The 23,577-nt window shown below is 39.9% G+C and overlaps 3 long non-coding RNA genes across 3 annotated transcripts; 1 reads left to right on the top strand and 2 right to left on the bottom strand.

The window, feature by feature from the left end:
- Positions 1–8,170: 8,170 nt before the first annotated feature.
- LOC307035859 lies at positions 8,171–13,084 on the top strand. Its single transcript, XR_013807226.1, has 2 exons — positions 8,171–8,430; positions 11,501–13,084. It is a non-coding gene; the product is annotated as an uncharacterized lncRNA (long non-coding RNA).
- A 1,471-nt stretch (positions 13,085–14,555) lies between these two features.
- On the bottom strand, positions 14,556–17,080 carry LOC307038064. Its single transcript, XR_013807876.1, has 2 exons — positions 15,076–17,080; positions 14,556–14,904 (listed from the first exon to the last, which is right to left on the bottom strand). It is a non-coding gene; the product is annotated as an uncharacterized lncRNA (long non-coding RNA).
- Positions 17,081–21,994: 4,914 nt separating this feature from the next.
- On the bottom strand, positions 21,995–23,156 carry LOC307038315. The gene is made up of 2 exons (XR_013807959.1): positions 22,515–23,156; positions 21,995–22,343 (listed from the first exon to the last, which is right to left on the bottom strand). It is a non-coding gene; the product is annotated as an uncharacterized lncRNA (long non-coding RNA).
- Between the last annotated feature and the right edge of the window lie 421 nt (positions 23,157–23,577).

Below are 23,577 nucleotides of genomic sequence, written 5' to 3' on the forward strand. Positions count from 1 at the left end.
CAAAAATGCATGTTTCAGAGTGGCCTTTTATTGTGGCCAGCCTAAGGCACACCTGTGCAATAATCATGCTGTCTAATCAGCCTCTTGATATGCCACACCTGTGAGGTGGGATGGATTATCTCGGCAAAGGAGAAGGGCTAACTGTCAAATATTTTTTCAGATTTGTGAACAATATGAGAGAAATGGTTATTTTTTGTATGTAGAAAATGTTTTAGATCTTTGAGTTCATCTCATGAAAAATGGGAGCAAAAACAAAAGTGTTTCGTTTATATTTTTGTTCAGTGTAGTTTGGCAAAATTATCTTAAGCCAAACACAGGCCTTTCAGCTAAAAACACATTTGTTTACCAGTATTAGCTTAGAAAATGTATACAAATTGCTTGTTAACACCATTTTGAGTTGATTAAATGTTTCTCTCCACTTCAACAAATTACACATGATTTCTCCTTTGGCCCTCAAAAGCCTCAGCAGTAAAACAAATGTCCTCTCCAATGCTTGTTGACCGTCCTTTAAACAGTTCTGACAGAATTTACTTGCAGCTTTAGACCTTTTTGAGATTTTATTAACCTCAAACATATGTAGCCCAATGTAAGATAAAATACTTTGCGTTTCTTAATTTGTTGGTGAGTTCCTTGTTGGCATACGAAAGGTATTTGTTATACGCATCCCATGTAACATAAAAAAAATATTTTGGGCAATTGCTTGGTGGACATTCTACAGGGAACACAATGTGAGCATTTAGAAAGATAATTTGGCTCTTATTATTATTATTTGTTATTGTTTCTAACTTTTCCTGGCTAAAAGGGTTGGCAGCACTGAAATAGAGCAGTTCTGCCTCTGTGTTATTCATTGTGGCTCTTTGTCCAGCGGAGGGCAGCAGAACTACATCCAACCTTTTAAATGCACTGGCATTTCCTCCATGAGTTCAGATGTTGTTCAACAGCTCAGGTGAGAAAGAGTCTCCACACTGAGATGAGAGGGCAGTGAAATGTGCAGCGTATGTGTCATTTTACAAAAAAATAATACCCATGGAACATTTCTGGGAGTTCACATGAGGATCCAACACTAATGTGTGGTGTTTTGATTTGAGATTATATAGCATTCATATGTAAAACAGCTTCACAATTCTCAAGGGGAGGTTATAAAATGCATTGCAAGGAGGGAATTGAGGGAATCTTGCTGGATTCAGTATTGTCCAAACAGCAGAAGGAATGAATACAAAAGGCTGTTGTTTTGTGTCAAATGCCATTATATTCTCCAACAGCCTGGAGGAATGATAGAAATTGAGGCACACCTTTTAAACCAAACTGATTGCAAAATAATAATAGAGAGAAAGAATGTGGGATATAAAATAAATTGGAGCAAAAAATATAAATCTAAGTTTGAAATAAAAGGAATGGGTGACAGAGAAAAGACACAGGGTCTTTCATCCAGCCCACAAAGGCAGCCTTTCATGTGTGGAATTTGGCCATCATTAATAATACATACAGTTCTATCCAGCTCAGTACAGTTGGCTGCTGGGGGTCAAAGTTTGGGGTTCAGAGTCACAGTAACCCTCATCATTACAGAGAAGAGCCTGACATTCACACTTCCTCTCACCGAAGTTGATAGGGGGTTTGTATTAATGAGGAATGCCGTAGGCTAAGCGAGTGTGTTCTTCTCACAAGTGGAGCTTGAATGTTGTCTATCAGGCAGATGTGAATATTCTAGTAATACCCAGATGACATTCTGAGGAGCCTGATGTCGACAGTTTAGTGTTGTGACCAGGGAGACATGGCAGAATTCCAGCAGCAACGTAATTACTGCTGCTGCTAACACAATGGGAGCAATTCATCCATTAAAATAGGAAGTATGTTAATGTGTGCGTGTGTGCGTGTGTGTGTGTGTGTGTGTGTGTGTGTGTGTGTGTGTGTGTGTGTGTGTGTGTGTGTGTGTGTGTGTGTGTGTGTGTGTGTGTGTGTGTGTGTGTGTGTGTGTGTGTGTGTGTGTGTGTGTGTGTGTGTGTGTGTGTGTACGTGTGTGTGTGTGTGTGTGTGCAGGCACTCATTCTCTAACCCACTCCACATACATACACTCACACAAGTTTTAGTAAATCGGAATTGAAATTGCAAAGGCTCTAAGGTCCACAGGGATTTTTCACGGAATACCTAAAATTAATACAAATAAAACGCTTGACTTCCCGCCTTAGGACTTCCTATTGCCATTCCATAAAGTGATTGGGTGACATTTGGAACATTTCTATACTTATAGGACAACAGTTGAGTGTTGAAGGATGTATGTTCACATGAGCACTTTGAGATTTGAGTTTTCTTTGTAGTTCAAAATTGACAAAACACAATTTAATTTCATCAGAACTCTTTTTGGAGCTGAATATATAGGTTATTTAGTGGGAATGCTGATACAGCATTCCCACTATCTGTTATGCTACGCACGAAATTCTTTATTATTCCGCCGGGTTATTTTGCACCTCTTCTTCTCCTACATTCCACATCGCAGAAACTCCGTTCAAACATTAAAACTTTCAGCTCGGTCGGGAATCGATGGCTATTACTTTTCTTATTCATAACTTTCATAATTCCAGAGATACATCCCATAATTCATCACATTTTTAACATGGAAGTCGATGGAGAAACTCTTCAGACTTGAACAATCTTCATGCAACTTCAACTGCTCACTGCTCCTTCATACTTTCACTCAGAAACCTGTACTTTACACATCTTTCTGACATTATTCGTGAAACACAACTTTTAAATCTGATTCATACTTTTAGAGATATTAAACATTGTTCAGACCTTGGTAAAAAGGCCTTCTTCAGATTTTAGAATGCGTGATGTCACAGCTAGATTGGAGGACAGATTTAATTTTGCCATCATATTTTCTTTTAAACCTGTCATAATTCCCAAACCCTACATTCCTGAGACATAGTTGTTCATGAGAAACGTAGGAAAACATCTCATAGCTTTAAAAAAAGAGAAAAGCAAAATAATTAAACAAAAGGCCTCTTGAGGGCATGAAGTGACAAAAACTTTCAACATGTCTCCATTAAACCCCATTGTAAGTTCAGCCTCATCTTTCCCCACCGCAGCAGCTGCACACCTTTAGTTCATCTGCCAAAAAGGCCACATTATTACAGTTATGTACAGTTATAGTTGTGACGCGCCGAGTCTCCTTCAGCTTCATAAACGGACGCAAAGAGCTTTCAACTGATTGCAATGTATTCCCATCGGCGGCGGTATTTGACGCAGGGAAGCACCGCATCGGTCCATGTCGGGGGCACTTAAAGGCAATGTGAGCGTCTATTCCCATTGGATAACGGAGGATTTTACACCCGGAAGTTATTGTTTTTTATTAACTAAGAGACCGCTGGGTCATGTTAAGACCATCTTTTCTGTGTTGCTGTGGGGTTTTTCCATCGCTTTTGTGTTACAAATATCAAAACAATAACAAAATATATCTGTCGTAAACTAAACCGGAAACAGCAGTAGCCTACATTTTATTTTGTTAACACTGTAAACTTGACAGCTTTTTAACCCGAACCACCTACTGGTTAAAGTAGGTGCAACTTTCCTGCAATGTTAACTATGTTGAAGTCACAACTGCACGCCATAGGACCCTGACCAAGCGTCACTCCTGGACGTTCAGGGAGTGAGACTGTGTTGTCTGGACTGTACACGTCATTAGCTCAAATATAAACACCTGTGTCATGGGTATGGGCATAGATATGTCTCATAATTATTTGTGTGAACATAAAAATAATTTGTGTGTAAATATGTGATTTGTAAATGTAAAACACCATCCACAAATGCATTTTAAAGATTTGCAAACTCACAAATACATTTGCAAGTGTAAAACGGATCTGTACGGAGCCCTGGAGGGTTCATTGATAGAAAAATAAATAAAACGTGGCCACGAGTTAATAAAGCGTGGCCTCGTTTTATTTAAACTGAGGGATTCCTGTCCGTGACTCACAGTATCTGCTGCCCACAGCTGTTTTATAGAAGGAAAACCTCCTTCACTTTGTGAAATCTCTGCGGCACCAGTGGCCTGTACTACGAAGCAGGATTTGCTATTTACACTATTCATTCATGAAGTATGACGCTGCGCTGTCAGCACGCGTCTCCATGTTTGCGATTGGTCAAATGTTGCTAACCCCGTCCCTCTCACGTGAACGCGCTCTCAGCCGGTCAGAAACCCTGGTTGATTTAGAGTTGATAACCAGCTTCGTTTGACCGCTTAGCGACATCGCGTTTGTTAGGGTTAGTTAAGCCGGGTAAATCGAACATATCCAGGGTATTTTGAACTGGCTTCGTCGTACAGGGCACTGGAGGCAGTAACGTGTAACTCAGCAGAATCTGAGAAGAGCAGCACCAGCTGCAAAGAGCTGTGCCTTTTACTATTTACTTCACTGCGTTTCCCTTCATTAGAACAGCTGAATAGAGATCGAGGCTGCTACGTTTAACCACACACACCTATACACACATCGAACTACCAGAGAATTCCCCCTCGTTTTATGAAGGAGATGTCCTGTCAACGGGTCCTGTGTGTGTGTGTGTGTGTGTGTGTGTGTGTGTGTGTGTGTGTGTGTGTGTGTGTGTGTGTGTGTGTGTGCGTGCGTGCGTGTGTGTGTGCTCAGCTACCACGAACAGTAATTTACACAAATCTGGTTCTCCATAGTTATATGTGTATTCCCAAGTGAAAGAAATTCGTTTAATCTTAATCTCGATGTGCTATAGTCCTGCCGGAGTGCACCGGAACGAACGATACTATCATAAACAAATGCCCCCACAGGCGCGCGCACACACACACACACACACACACACACACACACACACACACACACACACACACACACACACACACACACACACACACACACACACAAACGAGGCCGCGCTTTATTAACTCGTGCGCACGAGTTACTAAAGCGTGCGCACGAGAAGGTATCTCGTGCGCACGAGAAGGTATCTCGTGCGCACGAGAAAGTAAAACGTGGCCACGTTTTATTTATTTTTCTCTCTATGAACCCTCCAGGGCTCCGTAGATCTGCAAATACGCTAAATATTTTCACATAAAAAAAAGATCTGTGAATATCTCTTTAACATTTACAACTTTCGATCAGGCATTTGTGAATCCATTTTGTATTTGTCGACCAAAAATGCACTTGCAGATCTCAAATCTCTGCTCGTGGATCGTCTTTTTACACACACGGAATTTTGAGACATATTGTCCGGCGGTGGCTAAAATCTACTCGTGTCACTCGGTTATTTTCGGAAACCACGTGATGGCCTGCTGATGACGACATTTCCGCATGATTTCAAAGTAAGAGCATGATGGTTTGTTTAATGCTCTCTTTTTTTATTATAATGAACAGCGGAACGTTAGATGCTGTCTTTATCACCATCATCATCATCATCATCATCATCATCATCATCATCATCATCATCATCATCATCATCATCATGTTAATGTGATACAGTTAGTTTGTGTTAGTTTGTTGGTTCAATATACAATAGCACTTTCGTTGATGTTGAAGTACAGGCTATACGCCACTTTCGGGTCCCGGGGGAGCAGCTGGCAGTGAAGCAGCCCAGATAAAACTCTTTCTTCATTGTTTGTTGTGTAAGTCATCTAGTCAATCAGAGAAAATCAGGACAATCTGAGGTAGAGTTTCAAAATAAAAGACCTTTTAAGTCTCATATATGAGCTATCATCCCTCTGTTTTTAGATAAGAATAAAACAAAAACTATCCAGTATCAAAGACTTATTTCACTTCAGGGTGGTAGCAGGACACCCCATCTAATCACTCAGAGAGAATCTGGACAATCTGGTGTACAGTTTCAAAATAAAAGACCTTTGAAGTCTCATATATGAGATATCGTCCTTCTGTTTGTATCCAACAGTTCACATGTTCGAATTACTTTGAACCAGAATTGTCCCCCTTTTTTCTTTAACAGTGAAGAAAATTGGTTATGTTAATGATATATTGACCGCAAAACTCAAAATGTCCCCGGTTTTAATTTTGAAAATCTGGTCACCTTATCCTCATATCTGTTCAGAAACTAGACAAAAGTTAAACAACTACAAACCACAGACTGTCTGTATCATGGCGAATACAGTCGCTGGTTTATTTATGTCTGTATAGGCCGTTGTTGTGAGTGTGGACAGTCGGAGCATATACAACGTTAGCTTAGCCATTCAGAAAACACGCATTTTAAAAGGTTTTCGCCTGCCGTCTTGCCTGCAGACTTGTCAAAGCATTAATTCATGATTTTTACTAAGCGCTATCAGTATGTTGTTACTTCGGCATCATTTTGAAACGTGTATTACAATTAAATCACAGTAAAATATGTTCATTTTGTTGTAGTTGCCAGCGATTCTCTCACTAGTTTAGCATACTCAGCCCGGTTGTTGGTCCGGAAAGAACCTAGATTTTGGAGAGCCAGAAAACTGAAAAAGTACCCGCTAGCCGGAACTATGCCTAGTGGAAACGCGACCAAAATGGGCCGGGCACGGCACGCTTAAACCGCGCTCCGCGCTGTAGTGGCAATGCACCATAAAATGCATGATCTGTTTGTATTTTGAGCAAAACACATCATCTTTTTATATATTTTTATTTATCTGAGACCCATAATATATGCCTTAAAATAGCATGATAGGTGCACTTTAATACAAATGATCAGCTAAACAGCTTGAGGCTGTTGGATAAGATTACAGTGAGTGTTCAGGCTCCGAAGCTTTAAAGTGTATCACCCAAAAGGTAGAATGTTCCCTTTAAAGACTACAATATTAGTTAACAATCCTAGTTCAAGGACAACTTTCAAACCTTTTCAGGAGTTTTTAGTAAGCGTGTGCGGTTTGTACAGCAAGATGAGATATTGATCTGTTGACATGAACGCTTAGCAGCTGTTGACTTTATCCATAAAATCTATATGACTTCTCAAGACGGCTTAAAGTTATGCATGGGAGTATTCTTGACCTTGAAAATAACAGTTTGACAATGAAAAATCAGGGACCACCTATCAGCTTTTTCCAAGACTTTAAGCCTTGTTACACTGTCTATATTAGGAGGTCTTTCTGTAATACCTTAAATCTGTCATCTTAAACTCTGTCTGTGGTTATTTGTTGTTGTTGTTGTTGTTGTTGTTGTTGTTGTTGTTGTAACAATAATAGAAAAATGCACAGCATTATTTGTGATGACATTTACACAGTTGATCGTTTTGTATAGTTTTGCAGTTATCAAATAAGTTATCTAATTTCACAGAAGATTAAACATGCAAGGTTAATCTGTTAATTCAAGCTTTCCGGTGGGCCATGAAAGTGATGTACATTGCCAGGACCCTGATGCAGCCATCATTCCTTTTTCTTATAACCTCTGTCAATGCGGTTATGTTTTCAGCTCCGGTTGTTTTTGTCTGTTTGTCTGCAATATCACAAAATAATACTAGTATGACTTCCTACATTTCGAAATGGGAGTATACGAGGAGAATGTGAATGCACCATTGGCCTTGGTGGATGTCTGTTCTTTCTATACTAATATGTAAAAATGACTTTTGTCAAAAATGGCAATGGAAAGTAAAATATCAGTTGACTGGAATTTTCAAATTAATTGATTTCGAACATATTTATTATGAAAGTGGACCCAAACTAGACGTGGTTGGAGGTCCAAATTTGATTTAAAACATATCTAGGTTAGTATTGATGTGACCCCAAACCCACCGTCAGTCCGTCTAAATCTTGGAGTACAACTTCTATGACTCATGGTGCAGCCACCCACTGCTGTCCCCAGCCTGATCAATATTCATTTCAAGTGTGATATCAGCAGGCTAAAGCCACAGGTACTCAGGCCGGCTCCTGCAGCCTGAAAAAGAGAGCACGGCCAAGGCCAGGACCTGCTCAGTGAACCATGCGGATGGCCACTCAATCATTACCACAGTCCCTTGGCTAAGTTTAGCAGGGAATCCAGGACAAGTGGATCAGTTTACAGACACTCACACAAGCATATATACACACACACACACACACACACACACACACACACACACACACACACACACACACACACACACACACACACACACACACACACACACACACACACACACACGTAGAGGGGAATCCCAAACAGATTAATCAAAATGTGGGTACAAACTGTACAAGCTGTGTGAAGCAAACGTTAACAGGCTGTAAGTAGATTCTCTTGCAACTAATTTCAAGCTGTTATTGTCATCAGCAGCTGTTTCACAATTACCCTATATTCCTCTTTACTGATTCACAGCTCCTTTTTAAAGCTCACCACTTCCACTTCATTTGAACTACATCCCCATTTCACTTCTCTGTCTGACACAGGCCGTTGAGAGAGACACCACCTTGCACTTTTATTTTCAGACTGGCAAACCCCTCCAGACAAGAAATTACCAGAACACATGCGCAAGGTAAGTGTGTATATGATGTGTGTTGGTGCATGTGCCTGTATGTGTTGCCATTTTTCACCTCGCCTAACCCAAACCATTAATCATTTGCAGCAATTCAGTAGCCACTACACTCTCACACTTGCCAAAACAGACATATATGGACACACACACACACTGACACACACACACACACACACACACACACACACACACACACACACACACACACACACACACACACACACACACACACACACACACACACACACACACACACACACACACACACACACACACACATTGAGCTGCTAGAATTAATAGGGTGAGGCAGCAAAGCAGGACAGGATAATAGAATCTAAACAACAAGGCTGTAGGGAAAGAGAAAAGAGGAAAGGAGAAATGGGAAGGGGAGGCGTCTGGACAGAGACAATTTATCATTGCAGGAGGTCAGAGAAGTGGAGGTGAATTTGTGGCGGAGAAGGAGAGGTGAGAGGTCAGATTGATAACTCAGATTAAATGTTGGATGCAGAGAAATACAAATTTCGTTTTGTCCAGGTGGCATTCTCATAATGGCATTCTTTCCCTCTAAATGTGCATAGGTGTTGGTGCAGCAGTTTTAAAGAGCACAATGTTTTGTCAGCCATATTCTTGAGAAGACTACACACTCCACACATGTTCATATCTTTCTGCTAATGGAAAATGGATAAGAGTGTTGGCAAGTCAATATCTGTAAATGCACATGTGGACTATGGATCACAGAAAGAAAAAAATGTAAGAAAATGTGATTACAAATGTCAAATACAAATGTGGAAATTACTTTTGTTTTGTTTTGGTATTTTTAAAGTATTTATTGACTGGCTTTAATGGATTATTTCTTTTTGCACCAGGAAGCTGTCACAACCTTATCTCTGTTTGGATTGATAAGCCCTGCCTTTGTTAGACTTTTAACACACCCAAACCAATACAGCAATAAGATAACTGAGAGTCAGCTGCTAAGCATGCAAGTTGTATCTCTGTCGAATTACCTGGAAAACACGCCTCCCAATGGTAGCTGGATTCTAGATTAAAGCATCTGGCAGATCATTAGGCTCACATGCTGGCTGAAGAACAACACATAGGTTACAATGTAGAAGCATTCAAGGCCAATGTGCTGTAATCTACTTCCCAAGCACAAGTACGGTGAGGGGGAGTGACAAAACAATGGAGGCACAGAAAAATAACTTTGAAGTGATTGACTTTGAAGTAGCTAAATCACAACTAGAAAATGCATCTCCTGCAGAAAATGCATGTGAATGCTGTAAACTGTGAACATTTGTGGCTGAATTTAGCTGAAAATGCAGAAAAAGCTGAATATTTGATAAGTTGAATGTTCTCTGTAGCTGCTTTTAGCTACAAAAACCAAGTAAGTGTGTTGCTGAACTTAGCGGAGAAATGCAGAAAAGTGAAATGATTTGAATCAAAATTGTTACAGCTCAAATGCATTGCAATGACTTTGTTGGAAACTTGAAAGTGAAACGTTAAACTGGAAAAGTAGGAAAAATAGTGAAGAAGCTAAATATTTAAAAGAAAAGGTTTAAAAAAGGTATACACAACAACATGTATAGCCTCAATGTCCTGAAATAGCTGAATAAATTAATAGTTGAATGGTTTCTTCAGCTGAAAGTAGGCTGAAGGAGTTAGATATTAAATGTAAGTAGTAGTGAATGAATGTTTACAAACACCTGTGTGTGTAAGCCCAGAGGCCTGTACGACGAAGCCGGTTCAACATGAGAGGCAGGTGGCGCAGTGGATAGAGCCTTGGTGTTGGGATCAGGGGGTCACAGGTTCAAACCCCAGTGCAATTAGCATGTCGTTGTGTCCCTGGGCAAGACATTTCACCCCAAATTGCTCCTTTGGGGATTGTCCACAGTATTGAGTATGTAAGTTGCTTTGGATAAAAGTGTCTAATAAGTAACATGTAATGTAGTGTAACATAACCTGGATATGTTTGAGTTAGCCGGTTGGCCTAATCCAAAACATGCGGTCCTACGATGTGGGTTGTCAAGTGGATCGCTCAAGCCAGCCGTGTCCTATCTAGTTAGGTGCGCGTTCACATGAAAGGGGTGGTATTTGGAGCATTCGACCAATCACAAACATGGAGAAGCGTACTGACAGCGCAGCGTCATACTTCCTGAATGAAAATTCAACTATAATATTAGACAAATATTAAACTTTAAACATCCATGACTTAAACACTTTATCCAGGATAAAAGCCACATAGTTGCACCTGCAAGGTGAATACAGCTGGTAAAAGAAAAAGTGTTTGAATGCGTACATTAACAGGTTTATGATATCACTGCCCCGTTTAAGACACGAGTGGATCTGACTTTAATTACATTTGACTCGAGTGTTTCATCAACTTAATGTGTTTCTTAAAATAATACTTCTGCATACAGTATGTGACACTGTAAGTGTTGCACGGCCAGATACGGCTCAAGAAGCTGACTCAGATAAGGAAATATATGATACACTATTAAAACCTGTGTGGCTTATATGATAAGTCTAATTAGTACAAGCAGCATAACGTTTCACCATGTAACTAAAGATTGTAGTCAGGGAAATCAGTTTGACATATTGAACTAATAACACATCACCTCTGGCTGGCAGAGAACTCTCTGCTCCATAGCTTCTCTTGGACGTAAAATCACATGTACATTTTACATTTATATTCAATTTAATATTCCATCCCTCACATACTTTTGTATATATAATAACTTATATATATTTTTCTTGTTATGCTGCTGCAACACAAACATTTCCCAAGTTGGGATCAATACAGTAATATCTTATCTTAATTAATTAAGAAATATAACTATTATAATTAGTGTAGCAGCTGACATCTATTTTCAATATGGATTAATTTACCATTTATTTATTTAGTTCAATTTTCATCTATAAAAATGTCAAAATAGTGAAAATGTTCCCGAGACTTATCGAAGTGAAAGGTTATATCTTTAGATGTTTTGTTTTAGCCTATGTACTGTATGTCTTAATGCTCTTATATGTGACGGTGTGACTTCAATGAAACTAATATTTTATATCTTCCCAACAGACGAGCACCTAACACTCTAACAACCACAACATTGCAAAGGCGAGTAAATGTAAATTAAAAACAATTCAACATTTTTTTATTTCTTCTTCCTTGCAGTGAGGTGAAGCTGACCTTGTACTTGGTGCCAGTAAGGATGTTCCTCACGCAGGCTGAATGTTTCTCCTTCCTTACTGACACAGAAGCCCTTGATTTGCAATGCTTCACTAATTGTCATTTCCCTGGCTCCGTAGGGACACTTTACCTCCAGCACAGCGGAAGACCCTACCAGACCATCTGGAGATGCCCCCAACAATCCTGACAGGGAGAGCCACAAATCTGACTCATGGATCTGCATCTGAGTTGCAGTGGTGAATGCCCTGACACCCTCACATTCATTCATAGTCCCCCACTGTACAGACAAAACACCATCAAGGGCCTGTTGTTGCCCTAGCACCCTGGCAATAAAGGAAGCAGTCACACGCTTTGACCTCAGGACAGCTCCAAAGTTGCTGGCAGTCAACCTTCCTTTCCTGAACAAATGCCAGTTTGGGTTGGTTCGCTGACCAGTGGTAGCCACCTGAATTGCCCTCTGTTGCTCTTCAGACAATGCCATGCTTGCCACAATTGCCTCAGGTCCCTGATGCCCAACAGATTTGATAATTTCAGGAACAGTAAGTGTTTCCAAGCTGTAGTGTTCCTCTTCTGGCTCGGGGAAGAGAAGCCAAGAAATTCCTGAGAACCTGCCCCCGAGTCTGTCCCTCAGCCAGTCACGATCTTCGGAGGTGGGCTCTCTTGTCAGCGGGTTAAATTAGTTATTGGTTTCAACAGTCACATTAAAACAGTTACTAAATCAGCTTACTATCACCTAAAGAACATATCTAGGATTAAAAGACTAATGTCACAGCAGGATTTGGAAAAACTTGTCCATGCTTTTATCTTCAGTAGACTGGACTACTGCAATGGTGTCTTCACAGGTCTCACTAAAAAATATATTAGAAAGCTGCAACTGATTCAGAACGCTGCTGCGTGAGTCCTCACTAACACTAAGAAAGTGGATCACATCACTCCTGTTCTGAAGTCTTTACACTGGCTTCCTGTATGTCAAAGAATAGATTTCAAAATACTGCTGCTGTTTATAAAGCAATGAATGGTTTAGGACCAAAATACATTTCTGACGACCTGCTAAATTATGAACCATCCAGATCTCTCAGGTCTTCAGGGACTGGTCAGCTTTCTGTGCCCAGAGTCAGAACTAAACATGGAGAAGCAGCGTTCAGTTATTATGCTCCAAATATCTGGAACAAACTCCCAGAAACCTGCAGGTCCGCTGCAACTCTTACTACTTTTAAATCCAGGCTGAAGACGTTTCTATTTGTCGCTGCTTTTAATTGAACTATTCATATCTTAGACTGCACTGTAACTTTTATCCATGTATTTTTTCTTTTAATGTTTATTTTATTAGCTTTTCTTTTTAATGACTGATTTTAAATGCCATTTTCTTAATGTCTTTCATTTTTTGTAAAGCACTTTGAATTGCCTTGTGTTGAAAAGTGCTATATAAATAAACTTGCCTTGCCTAATAAAGATTTCATGTGACACATACAATTGATTTGTTGATGGGAATTAATGTGAATAAATTAACTCTAGGTTAACGGTACTCTTGCTATCACTACTCACCGACACTATAAACCTTGTCTCTCATGCTAGCCCTAACAACACCGGTAAGCATACCTTCATCTAGGCTGCACTGTTACGTGTCCTGACTTTTAGTGGTTCTCTCCTCTATCTACACTCTTCTTGTCATCTTTGTAAAACGATATCAGACTGGTAATTGACACAGCCATGACTTCTAGTTAAATTCAGTGTGGCTAAAATGAAAAGCTTTGTTAAAATCTGCAAGCACGCGAAAGTCCAATTCAGCTTTATTGTCAAAAATTCGACATGTGTTATACATCCAGAAATATCGAAATATCGTTTCCCACAGTGTGACATGTATACATAAAACAAAAAGGGCCTACATAAACGTGGTATACATTAAACAAAACAAAAAGGGCCTAGATAACCGGGGTATAGAGTTTAAAATGTTAATATTTTTAAAGTGTTCAAAGTGCAGTTTCAGTGCAAGTCAGTTGAAACGATCTTAAGTTGGCGTGACGTTGAAGTCATGCGACCCTGCTGCTGTACTGGCTTGTAGTTCGTTTATAGCATAACGTTAGCATTTCGGTATTGGCGACTAGATTTATGATTCAAAAATTATAAAAGTAGGGTTGACATGTGGAGATTATCCGGCCGAACAAAACGTGATCCCTCTCTTAAATGTGTGTCAACCACAGACCTTATTTCGAGTTATTTCCCAAAATCCTATGGAGAAATTGCATTGGTTTTTGACAAAGGAACCGGAAGAAGTTTACTTCCGGGTTTTACGACGCGTCACTGCGGTTCTCTATAGCGACACCATGTTTTATGGCGAGGGATGTGTTTCCATGGAAACGGTGAGATCTCAGATTTGGCGTAGAGCTGTTGAGGCATGGACCGGTGATATACAAGTGAAGATTGTGGGACGATTGGACCGTGTCGATTGGACTTACAGCGACATCCTGTTCCATGGCGAGTGGTCTTTTGCCATGGCAACGGCATTTGATGACATCCCATAATACGCTTAGATGCGTTGATGGCTGCATTGTTACCAAACCTGTGAAGTTTTGGGCTGTTTGGAGTATTTTCACTGAAGTTATGAGAAAACCATGTTTTATTCAACACGTTCTCACTCCCAACCCGTCACATGTTGACGGACGGTCAGGGCCCCTCCCCGTCACTCTATTACGTACAGGGTACCCCTTGGAAGTCAGTTTTCAACGGGCAGGGCATCCCATTGACTTGCAGAGAGCTCCCTGAACATTGGTAATAGAGGAGTTGGGATCGTGGCGAAATGCTCTCCGCAGATCCATTCTCACAGCGTTTATCAACCTTGTTGGAGATTTGGAGGATGTTGAAAACCAACCTCGTCTCCGCGTGTCGTTTGATAAGCTGGGTGAATTCGTTAAAAAGGAGGGATTAAGAAACACCAGAATACAAGTTAAACAATAATCCTGCTTTTAATGATATACAGTAACGATACAAAATACAAATACAAAGAAATCACGAAGCACTCTGCAGAGTACTCCGGGCTCAGGTTCTACCACGTGTGAGACAGGTCTCAGGAACGGCCGGTGAAAAACAAGAGCGCGAACCAAAGGAAAACACAGTCTTTCATACTAAAACACAGGAGGAGGAGGTGTACGTGCTTTCCCCCAGAGGTCATCTTATTGGCAGAGACCAACACATGGCCTGTCGCACCCAATCAGTGCGACACAGCAGCTTGTAGCCAGCACACACACATCTCCTTTATGGCCCTTGGTCCCTGAGTCCATCTTCCCGCCTCCTGACTGCCACACACAAGTTAAAAGTATGTTTTAAGATATAGTTGTTATAGTTGGCTAAATATACGTAATACATGTTAATTACTTTCATATCAATAACAACGAGGAACACATTACCTATGCTCTTAAGCAGTATTAGAGATGCTTTTCAAATAGTCAAACTTCTCACAGGCTTACCTATAGCCCCTCCATTTGTTTGAGCTATTGTTCACATCTTTACTTCAAATAAAAGGTTTCACATTGTATATTTCCAGCTTCCTTTACACATACTGCTATTATTAACACAAAGTAACTAACCACACACCTCTATTGAAAACAAGTCGATTCCCCTGACAATTGACCTGCTGAACCTCTTCGGAATGTGTCCCTCCCCCACCTCTCTCGTCCCTGTCATAAAAACTGCTTCCATTTCATATAGAGTAATAAAAGATGTTTAAGCTAATTTCTCCACAATGTTTGTAGCCATTTAGTACCCACACATGAAAGAATAAGAACAGAGGTATAGTTGACCAGTAATCATGTAGCAGATCTATTTACTGCAATGAAAACACACACACACACATCTGCTTCAAGCCTGTGTAAGCACCCCCTTCTTTTACGAGGGGATCATTCCAGCGTCTGGCACTATTCCCAAATATGGTGTCCCCTTCTCACCTCTCTCTCCATACACAAGGACTTCACCTCAATATATTGGGGGAGGGAAAAGATACTTTGTCCTTTCTAATTTAACACACATGAATATAAATAAGGTGGCATTAAAAGGAATATACCAGATTTAACTTTCCTGTCATACCACGTTACTTTAATACTTCAAATAATTCAAATAATCCTTCAATTCCCCCTTTTTGGTCTCGCATTAACGAGACCAACACACATAAGACATTTGAAACAAAACTACTGTCCTTCTTTAATACTGTGTCTGTCCCCCTTCATTAAACCTTTGAGAACAGAAAACAACCTCCAATGACAGTGAAGAAACTATCAGAGTGAGAGCCTGAGTGCCAGACGGCAGCATCCTTGCGTGTTGTTGAATCATCAGGGCCCCCCCCCCCCCCTCAGCGGAATACGCCAACAAGGGCAGCTGATAGGGAGGGGGAGATGCGGCCTTTCCTTCAAAGGTGGAACTGATGAATCTGATCAGAGAGAAGTAGACTCCTCTGCTGCCTCGAGAAGTCCCCCAGCCCGCTGACGCCTCCTTCCAAGTCGTCTGCTGTAGGGATGTCCGCGAGGTCCTTCTCCTCCAGTCCGCTGATGCCTGCTTCCAAGTCGTCTGCTGTAGGGATGTCCGCGTTGACGATAGCCAGGTCCATCCTGATGTCCTCCAAGGTCCTAGCCGGAGTGTTCCTCGCCGCACACTGGCTCCAGTAGTACCAGATGTCCCCCTTTGCTCCTCGGCGGACGGCATGAGATGTCCTCTGGGTCACTCTGTAGAGGCCGGAGAACCTGGGGTTGAGTCACGTAGGCCTGACGACCTTCAGCCAGACGAACTCCGCTGTGTCGGCCTCCTGCTCCTCGGGTCCCCCTTTTGGCGTCAGCAACCTGTGTGGAGAAATCTGATACCCACCCCTCCAGTCTACGCTCAGTGCTTCTGGGCCCTCAGGTGTTTGACCCACCGCTGGTAGGCCACTTCAGAATTCTAATACTTGGCCTGTGTCAACAAAATAAACCCCAACATCTTCAGGTGAACTAAATAACATATCTCAATAGCTCTGAATTCCTGACAAGCATCTGTGTTATTATAAATGAAATCTTTGAGATCCCATTTAAAATCTAAATATAATATGAACTGCTAACGTCTCTGGTAATGGAACACACTAATATTATGGATTAAAAACAACTAAAATCATGATACTGACAAAGTGAATAATTTCCAGGCGAGACTGCTTCTACCTGTCCCTGCTTGGATATTATCAAGCTGAAAAATGAATACAGAAATCCAACATACTGTCATCAAATGTCTTTCTATTATGACTTTAAATTAAATGTACATCCCCATAATGATCTAAACAGTCTATGGCTTTTACTTCTTTACCAGGCTAGTTACAAGATGTTGTCTAAATTAAATTCTATCTCATTACATTACTATGTTTTAACTTAGCTGTAATATGTTCTTTCTACATTTCAAACCTCAGTTACTTTAATACCTGTTGAAATATTACAAAATTGTTTTCATTATCACAGTTCACCCTCTCATTCTCATTCTGGAATGACATCTCTCTCAGTAGCCCCTTGGCCACTGATTCTGCATCTGTGTTACCTGTTATAACTCAATCAATATTAGGAACATGTCAACATTAATCAAACATTATCTTATCCCCAGATAGGGAGCAGGTTAAATCTAAAACTGTCAATCAATGGTCAGATTGAACATCTGAGTTGGGGCGGCAGGTTTCTTCCAGTCCCTAAATGAAAATATCCCACACTCCCCCTTTTTACACATGTAAACATGTGTAATAAAATCCTGTATGGGAAGAAAACCTTCAGGTAACCAGTGGTTATAAGAAAATACCAAACATCATTCACAAAAGTACATCCATCATTTTTCACAGTAAACACTCCAGGGAAAATAAGTGTTCATTTCCAGCTGGCAGTCCTAAAAGAAACAGAATCTTTAGATTTTAGTTTGAGTTTTACATTTGCAAACCGCCAACTCCTGTGGGAATTAGAAACGGGTCACATGTGCATTTTTCCAAATGTGTGAAATCGTAGGAAACCTGTGTTTCCCATGGAGCTCCAAAATAATGTATTAGTCTAAAAACATGCTCGGTTAGTTATTGTTTTAGAATCATGCAGTTACACTGATCACATGCAGAAATTCATTCACACCCACACTGTCAGGTTGTAAAGTCAAGTTTGGTCAGCCCCAGAGTCAGTCATTGATAGTGCTTTTCTCAAGTCACACTGTCAGTCAGGGTCAAAGGTCATTTGGTCTCAGTTTCATTGGCCATGTGTCGTGCTCTGCAGAGACTTTAATATTCTACTAGCTGGAGTTGTACTAGTGACATCATTGTGTTGATGTCAACCAATGCAACAAAGTTTTTCTCGTGTTCGCAGCACCATTTTCTTCAGATGTTTAACAAACAAATGATCAATACACTTTATTAATATACCGCCCCTAGGAAACACAATAACAAATGTTCTGACAAATGTTCATGCAAGGCATTCTTAAGTGAACCTGCAGAAAACGGCCTTTTGAATTAATATTCCAAATTAATCAATAATAATAATAATCCATTTTATCAATTTGTTTACCCTTAGAAGTGAACATACCTCATAATGTTACATCAGGATGTTAAACTAAGCTTTGGCCAAATCGATCATTATTACTGTTTCAGATCTAACTGGAGGTTGAACAAACAAAATCTTTTTTTTTGTTTTGTTTACATCATGTAAACCACTAACATATTTCCCAATTTCAGCATCAGCCTTGTTACTCTCAAATTACATCCTAAATAGGAATATTAGGAATGAAACAAATATTTAATCTTCAGAAATGTTCTTAACAAATAGAGAGTAATGCCATCTCTCTATCTAGTGAATAGCCAACATATTTAAAAAATGTCAGATATACAAAAATAAGCCTAAATACTCTTTTACTATCAAAGTCTAAAGCTAGACCTAAGCTGAACAGTTTTGGTAATTGAAAATGTAATCTAGAAAAAAACAAAACTGGACCTGTGTTCTTATGTGTTCTTCAAAATACATTAGTAAATACCTTGTGAAGTATTCACAATATAACTAATCCTCTCTAGGATATGAAATCCATTCATCTTTAACCAGATACTATTTCCCTATTTATTTTTAGTTCATGATAATAATGGTATAACGTCCACACGTTTACCCATAGCTAGTCACTATGTCAAGATTATCATGTGTGACATAATAATCAGATGTCTTGTTTGCCAAACAAGGATATTAAACCTTAACCCTTTCAGCATTCCAGACCATCATTAAACAATCAGCCTCCTTTCCTAAACACTAAGCATATCGTTCTACACCACCTTCTGATAAACTCTTGCACAGTTATGCTGTAAAATCATTGCATGATTTATTCAGAGTCTGAACAGACTGAGACCAGCCTGTCTCAAGATCTTGTCATATTGAGAACAGTCAATGATTCATTGTCCTCTTCAGCTGTAGTCAGTGGCAGGGCCCCCAAAAAGCTAGAACCGGCCCTGGTCAGTGGGCTCCAAGGAAACTCTCTCTGGCATTGTGATGTCCTGAGGGGGAAGGGACCTCTGGATCAATGTGATACAATCAGCAGACACACGTTGTCCTCTGTGCCGCAGAAATCCCCCAAAACTGCAGTACCTCTTCACACCACGGTTGCCTTGACAACGAGGCACAAGCAAACTTTGAAACCCTCCTCTGAGATGTGTTCTTTGCACAGTTCTTCTGTTTGCAATGAGCAACTTTTCACCAACACCCTGATTCAGAGTACAACCCAAAGGTGGCGCACAACTATCCAATGCTGCTGTAATCACAGCAAATCAGCTACTGAGAAAAACTCAATGTAAATCTCTCCCCCAGCGGGTGACAAAATAAAACAGCTGAGTGTCTATATGGTCAGGAATGCTGAAACATGTGAATGTTAAACCCATTAATGGTAACAGTCTTCCTATTCTTCATTACTTCAGTTCTCAGTTAATAGGCAAAACAAAAACTTTTCTTAACCACTATAGATTCATCTTTAATCTTCTTGCTTATTCTATTCTTTTCAAATTGTTTATCTAAGTTGTGTGTTACAAGCATGGTTAGATTTGTAACAGAATACAAAACTAACTGTATCCAGCGCTATATATTTAAAACAAGTAATCTGACTACAGTTAATGAATATATTTTGGAACACTTAAAGGAATTATTACAAAATGTAATCTTCATTATTACTAAAGCTGAAACCTAAATAAATCATCACGGAACATTTTTCTGTCCTTATTACTTAATTGTTTCAATAAAAACTAAAAGCATTGTGAAAACTCCCATTTTTGAGAACATCTCTCAACACTTTTATTCCATCTAAGCACGAATGTTTATGACAAACTCGTCCTATTAATCCCAAACGGTCTTTAATGGTATCTATTGTGAACTTTCTTAATATTAATTGTAAATGCAACGTACGTTCTCTTTAGAACAAAGACAGGATAGTTGCAGCTGAAACTGGTTAATAGCAATGTTCTGTTAACCTAGATAAGCCTGTTGTTCTTATATCTAGTAAATATATTCTTATTTTATGTTACTCCCAAAACAATATGACATTTTCCAGAATAGTAGTAACTCTATATAACCTGTACTCTCTCTATACTTCTTCAAACCGTCTCATTTCTCCTGTCTTTCTGTCTCACTGCGCCCTGCAGCTGCCTCCGCTCCAGCCCCTCACAAATCACCCCTTTGTGAAACTGTGTGAGATGGCTGGAGCAAAACCTCGTGCAGGACCTCTGTCATGCTTAAACATGAACAGATTCCCTCTGACTGACACATTTACAAAAACCTTATTTTTACTGTCTACTTCTTCTTCATAAACTAAAAAACACCATTGTGGTGAATCGTTTACGTTTTCCGTTTCCTATCTACTTTAAACAACCCTCAACTGAGAGTAACTGTATATGATAACAACTCCTAAATAACCTCTCAATATATATATTTCTTCCAATGAGTTCGTTATTTCATGTCTAACAAATGTTCCTCTTTCCATGTCGTATTCTAGATGGAAAAATCCACCTATCATATTTAATTTGAATAAAACCTTAACTTTAATGTACTTCATATTCTCAGTAAATCTCTCTTTACTTTCCCCTAAGGTTACTGTATGTAACATAATTTTCCTTGAAGTATAATTAAGTACAATCCTTAGTTAATGATAAATACCATGAAATTCACAACGCAATGCAACGGTATCAATCAGTTGTGAAAGACTATATTTAAATAACAGCAAATCATTGTTTATTAATTTCAATATATCTACCACTTCAAATCACACCTTGATCTGTTCATTTTCTATGTATTTCGCTCCAACTTCAGATCACTAGAGAAAAAAGCAAGCAGACACACTCCGGGCTGCTGCTGCTGCTCTCGAGAGGAAAAAGGGTGGGGGGAACTCTCACAGACAAATACTGACACCCCCTTCTCTCTCCCCCGCTGTAGCTCTCAGCCTCTCCTTTGGAAAAGGGGGGGCTTCTTTCAACAATTAACACTTCTGCTATCCTTTTATTCAATTTTTTTTGCTTGAACCCACTGTCCTCGTAAGCTCTTAACTCACGCTCCTCTCGTTAAAATTTTCCCTTCATTATGACTTCGTATCTATTCATCTGACTTAGGCTGTTTCTGTTACCAGTCAATATTCACAGACTTCATATCTATTGATCTGACTTACTGTCCTTGTTACCAGTAAATATTCACAGACTTCATATCTATTGATCTGACTTACTGTCCTTGTTACCAGTAAATATTCACAGATTCAACCCCCACAGAACAAAGGATTAATGAGGTCCGGTCACTTCAAAATTGCTTTTTGAAGGTTGCGTTACTCTCCTTTGGATTTTACTTATAACTCAACTTCGATTCCTATGAACCTAAGAATTGTTATTCAGATTCGTCTCCTGGATGCCGTCTGAAAACGGTCACTGGACGTCCCCCAACGAGTCTTCAGCCGTCTCCTTTCTGAAAAAAGTACGGGGCCTTTCACCTTCGTCTTACATACCTCGTTGATTCACTTTTATGTTATATAACTTTCCTACCTATCTAAAATATGTATTTGTATATTCCACCGCAACAACTATGACACCGGAATATGTCTCTGACAACTCTAAAATTTAGTTTAGCCAATTACAGACCTTCGATAGAAACAGGCTTGTCTGCTCACCTTTCAATTGAAGGATCCTCGTTTTAGTTGTCAGAGATTATTCTAGGCCTCTTCTCCGGACCATTCGTCCGCTTGCCGCTGGTGGTCTCTTCCCCGAAAACACCCCACTCAGAAACGTCGGGTCACCACTTGTTGGAGATTTGGAGGATGTTGAAAACCAACCTCGTCTCCGCGTGTCGTTTGATAAGCTGGGTGAATTCGTTAAAAAGGAGGGATTAAGAAACACCAGAATACAAGTTAAACAATAATCCTGCTTTTAATGATATACAGTAACGATACAAAATACAAATACAAAGAAATCACGAAGCACTCTGCAGAGTACTCCGGGCTCAGGTTCTACCACGTGTGAGACAGGTCTCAGGAACGGCCGGTGAAAAACAAGAGCGCGAACCAAAGGAAAACACAGTCTTTCATACTAAAACACAGGAGGAGGAGGTGTACGTGCTTTCCCCCAGAGGTCATCTTATTGGCAGAGACCAACACATGGCCTGTCGCACCCAATCAGTGCGACACAGCAGCTTGTAGCCAGCACACACACATCTCCTTTATGGCCCTTGGTCCCTGAGTCCATCTTCCCGCCTCCTGACTGCCACACACAAGTTAAAAGTATGTTTTAAGATATAGTTGTTATAGTTGGCTAAATATACGTAATACATGTTAATTACTTTCATATCAATAACAACGAGGAACACATTACCTATGCTCTTAAGCAGTATTAGAGATGCTTTTCAAATAGTCAAACTTCTCACAGGCTTACCTATAGCCCCTCCATTTGTTTGAGCTATTGTTCACATCTTTACTTCAAATAAAAGGTTTCACATTGTATATTTCCAGCTTCCTTTACACATACTGCTATTATTAACACAAAGTAACTAACCACACACCTCTATTGAAAACAAGTCGATTCCCCTGACAATTGACCTGCTGAACCTCTTCGGAATGTGTCCCTCCCCCACCTCTCTCGTCCCTGTCATAAAAACTGCTTCCATTTCATATAGAGTAATAAAAGATGTTTAAGCTAATTTCTCCACAATGTTTGTAGCCATTTAGTACCCACACATGAAAGAATAAGAACAGAGGTATAGTTGACCAGTAATCATGTAGCAGATCTATTTACTGCAATGAAAACACACACACACACATCTGCTTCAAGCCTGTGTAAGCACCCCCTTCTTTTACGAGGGGATCATTCCAGCGTCTGGCACTATTCCCAAATATGGTGTCCCCTTCTCACCTCTCTCTCCATACACAAGGACTTCACCTCAATATATTGGGGGAGGGAAAAGATACTTTGTCCTTTCTAATTTAACACACATGAATATAAATAAGGTGGCATTAAAAGGAATATACCAGATTTAACTTTCCTGTCATACCACGTTACTTTAATACTTCAAATAATTCAAATAATCCTTCAACCTTTTTCTTACTCAATATCAAGCCACACTTATTGTTTTTACTTCTTTATTTTAATTGAATAATAAGACTTTTGTTGCCGTCAGTTATGGGGAGAGTAGGGGCTCAGAATACTGAAATCTGTATTGTTTCATAGTTTTTTCCTTCTAATTTTGTATTCTTTTCTAAACCACACACTGTTATTTACACAACAATAACACATAATTATCCTTGTGTTTATTTGTTTGATTAATAAACACAAGTTGGAGTCCGTCAGGTTGCTTTAGAGAATTTTACACCCGGAAGTAAGTATTCTCTCCGCTTCGCTTGACAAACCCTGTGATAGTCCTCAAGCTCTGTGATTGGATATTTGAGTGTGCGCCGAGGGTTACGCCCTTCACGCCCTTCCGTCGAACAACACTTTGAAA

The sequence above is a fragment of the Notothenia rossii genome (assembly GCF_949606895.1).
Source record: "Notothenia rossii genome assembly, chromosome: 4".
Lineage (NCBI taxonomy): Eukaryota > Metazoa > Chordata > Actinopteri > Perciformes > Nototheniidae > Notothenia > Notothenia rossii.